Source organism: Pinus tabuliformis, chromosome 4_1, assembly GCF_031772625.1.
Source record: "Pinus tabuliformis cultivar Carrire ecotype Pingquan chromosome 4_1, CPIR1, whole genome shotgun sequence".
NCBI lineage: Eukaryota > Viridiplantae > Streptophyta > Pinopsida > Pinales > Pinaceae > Pinus > Pinus tabuliformis.
This window is the reverse complement of record NC_142303.1, coordinates 369,154,396-369,159,101: the sequence shown is the minus strand read 5'-3', so window position 1 is coordinate 369,159,101 and position 4,706 is coordinate 369,154,396.

Below are 4,706 nucleotides of genomic sequence, written 5' to 3'. Positions count from 1 at the left end.
ACTCTCCAAACTTAGATTCACACTGCAACTGTCCTGTCGTCACAAAAGTTCTAAAGAAAAATAGTTGATTTTAAATCAACGATATCTCCCTCATGCAAAATTTGATTCAACCTATTTTTTTCTTTTAAATTCTGTGAATTTTTTAGAGGAGATTAGATCTAGAATCATTTTTCTATAATTTTGAACAAAAACTACAAAAAAATAATAGGAGATTTGCCATCCACGAATTGTCGTCAGAAAAACTTCCTACAACATAGCTAATTTTAGATTAGTGATATCTCCCTCATCTGGATCATCCACCCATGGTATTTATATACACATGGAATTTACCCATGATATTGTAAGTGGCATCCATCTATGGTATTCATTCACCCATGGTATTCATTAACCCATGGTATTTACCCACCCATGGAATTTACCTGTGGTATTGTGACAAAAAAAGGCTATAAGTAACATGTCGCATTTTGTGAAAGGACAGATTGTCCACCACAATGTAGCCTTTACAGGTTTATCTGTTTTAATAAAAAAAAAAATGTGGTTTTTTTATTGTGTGTTCTCTTATTTTCTTTTGGCATTTCAATTTTTCAGATCTTGGGGGCCTCCCCCAAGATCCGAATTAATGGTATTAGATTGGTCTACTCTTTCTCTATTTTTCTTTGCATGTCCCGAATGAGGTTAGGGTATAAGGAGTTAGGGCTCAACCTGGTTGAACCATTGTAAGATCAGCCTCGCAAAACCCGAGGACCTCCCATGGTGGAAGAAAAGAAAGATGAGGGGTAAGAGATCCTTTCACAATGTTGTTTGAGGAAGCCCTTGAGCGACAGAGGAACATAGTGATGGATAACGTTTCCCTGATCCTTCGATGACTAACCACAGGCGATGTATCTCCATCTAACAACCACTCTGGAGGTGCCACTCCTTTTAAGGTACAAGCTACCTTAGATATTCCCATATTTGATGGCCTAACAAATGTAGATGTCATAGATAAATGATTAAATTTGTTTGAAGGATATTTTTCAGTTCATGACTTTTTAAATTGGGAAAAGATTACTTTTGCACTTCTCAAAGCCACCGCACACGTCAAGGACTAGTGGGAAACCTACTTTGAACAAAAGGACGAGAGTGAACCCTCGTTGTTTTCAACCACACCCACGTGGGATTCTTTCTGAGATGCCATCAAGGGACAATATCACCTTGTCATGAGCTATGAAGATAAATACATAAATTAGACCATGCTACGGCAGGGAAGGGACCAAGATGTTCCAGAGTTCACAAATATTTTCCATACCCTTCGAACAAAAATGGGTATCAAGGATATTGAACGGAAATTGGTGCTCAAGTATCGTGGTTGTCTACACAAGTACATCCAGGACGAGATGGAGTTCTTGGACATTTCCTCACCCGACACGGCATACCGGTACACTGTCAAGATTGAGAAAAAGTTTAAATAAAAGAAGCGAGACTTTGGATCTGCAAATCCAAAGCAAGGAAAAGGTGCCCCCAAACCACAAATCAAAGGACCAAGATAAGGCAGGGCTACCCATGACAGCCCTCCAAACCCACAAGAAAAGAACACCACCACGAAGACAAAGAAGGACAAGGAAAATGGTGTGAGCTCCATAAGAGCTCCACTCACAACACAAGTGAGTGTTGGGTCACGTAGTCATTGGTGGCAGAGCTGAAGGCTTCTAAATCAGACACATGTTCTGACTCTTAATCATAACTTGATAAGGGAACTGCCAAAGGGAAGCATATCATTGATGCAAAGCCCAATACCACGATGGCCACCGCCAAGATCCAGAAAATTGAAATGCTAGAAGAAATGAGGAGAACATACAACAACAAAACCCTAGAGAAACCTTTTTTTATTAAAACAGATAATAATTGTAAAGGCTACATTGTGGTGGATAATCCATCCTTTTACAAAATGTGATATGTTACTTATAGCCTTTTTTTGTCACAATACCACAAGTAAATTCCATGGGTGAGTAAATAAAATGGGTGAATGAATAACATCGGTGGATGTCACTTACATTACCATGGGTAACTTCCATGAGTGGATAAATACCATAGGAGAATGAATAGCAAGGGTTGATGCCACTTACTGTTAGGTCCCTATACTACCAATGTAACCCCATACTGTTATTAGTACAATTCCCTTATTATATTGTTGTGTCCATGTAGTCCCTGTTATTATTGTGCCCCATAGAAGCCCACTATTGTTATTATTGTGCCCTTACATTATTATTGTTATGTCGGCTCTGATTATATTATGACCCCTTAGACTCCTATATATAGAAAGGAGGTCTTGTCATTTGTATCATCCAAGAATTGTTCATTTGTGTAATGTAAAGGAGGTTTCCCCCGCGAATAGGCTGAATTATAAGGTGTTTATCCTTCTTTTATATCTTTTTGTGAGTTGGTTTCATAACATTCAGTATCAGAGCTTTGGATTCTAGGGTTTCACTGCTCCAAACAAGCCATCGTGGAATTTTCACTATAACTTTTTTCTGTGACGTTTCATTAGCTAAAAATAAAACTCATCTGAGCCAAAATCGTTCTGAACTTTGGGTCCAAATTTTAGAGCTTGTATCGCTATATTTTTGGAGATATGATCTGAGGAAGTTAGGGTTTTTGCAGACTCCCAAATTACATTCCAAACAAGTGACCAGGGGAAAATCATCATAATTTTTGTTCTGAGCATCAAATTGAAATTTCGTAAGAATTTTCAGAAAGAGGATGGACCTTAGTTTTCTGTAAATTAGTGTCAAGTACTAAGGTCAAAACAGCGACACATGGCACTTTGTACAAGTTCGCTCTAGTAAACTAGTCTATAACCAGGTCACTGTGGGAGATTTGGCATAACTCTTCCTTGGAGAATCCAATATTGATCAGATTTGCAGGGTTAGAAATAGGACTCAAAGGGATATTGCATGACATGATTTCATATATTTGAGATCCACATTTACATATATGCAACATATTTAATATAGGGCGCTTACAAAGTGAAAAAAAAGGTGTGTAGTTTTTTTTAAATTTTGCATAAGATTGGTTTGAAAAATTAGTTTGAAGGAATTCAAAGGGGATAGTGAAGCATTATTAGCATTAGTTTATTCCCCGAAGAAAGAGAATGGAAGCACCTAGTAAGCAACCTGAAATCTTGAGCATGACTCGTGAAGAAGAGGAAGAAATGCAACATGATATATCAAAATTACAAGACAAAGTACAACAAATTTCACTCTCACAAAAGGTAACTAAAGCCAAGATGAATGGTGTGGAAGCTAATATGAATGGCATGCAAGTTAATATAGATGGTGTGGAAGGTAAGATGCATGGCATGGAAGTTAAGATGAATGACATGGATGCTAAGATGGAAGAATTGAAGATAAATTTGAATAAGTTGCTACAAGAAATGGTTACTAATGGTGAAAGGGTAGTAAAGGAAACTCATGATGAGAACAAAATAAATGTTAATCATGATTTCATGGACTCTAATGTTGGATTGAAGACCCACCATGTTCCAAAAATCAATATGAGGAAGTTTTATGGCAAGGATCCCAGAACATGGATACTATAGATGGAGCAATTTTTCGATCTTCATAATATGCGAAACACACAAAAGGTACGTATTGCAACCTTATATTTAGAACCAAATTATTTTGTATGGTATCGATGGCTTTTATCTCATAAATAAATTGTCACTTGGGAAATTTTTATGGAAGAAATGATAGCACATTGTGAGGATACAAAAAGAAACACATTTTTTAGCCAATTGATAAAGGTCAAACAAAAGGGTTCAATGATGGAGCACATTGAGGACTTCCAAAAATTGAACATAAGGGTAAAAGATATTCTAAAGGAGCATACGATTGATGTGTTCATAGGGACTTTAAAGGATAATATCCAACATGAGTTTTTCCTTTGGGAACCTGATTCATTGGAGAAGGCATTTAGGCTAGCAAGAAAAATGGAAAGCAAAATTATGGCAACCACGAAGCCTACCACTCACAACTATAAAAATGGAAGTGTTGTTGCCTTAGCCTTCCACAACCTACAAGGTTGTCACCACAACAATTGGAAGAAAAAAGAGAAAAAGGGCTTTGTTACAATTGTGATAGCAAATACACTAAAGGTCATAAGTGTGTTGAGAAGAAATTATTCTACATAGACTGTGAAGAGGAGGAAGAAAAGGAACAATAAATGTCAAAAGAAGAGGACATACTCTAGGAACAAACCCTAGAAAAAGAAGAAATGAATCCAGCCATATCTTGAAATGCATTGGCTAGAATTACCACTTCTCAAACTATCAAGATAGAAGGACATATCAAGAAGAAAAAGGTAATAGTGTTGATTGATTCGGGAAGTACCCATAATTTTATTCATTGTAAGATAGCCAAGGAATTAGATTTCTTCCTATATCTAACACTAGAGTTTCAAGTGATGGTTGCAAGTGGAGGAATCATAAATTGCTCTCGAAAGTGCCATAATATCAAGCTATCCATGGGAGAATATGTATTGAATAGCCCAATGTTTTCCATTCCAATGGGTGGTGTTGATGTTGTACTAGGAGTCCAATGGCTACAATCCTTGGGTACTATATCTTTTAATTTTCAAGAACCTTTCATGAAATTTTATGTAGAAGGAAAGGAAGTTGAATTAAGGGGTATTGCAGGGAAACTGAGAAAGATAATTAGCTCTAATGGTAT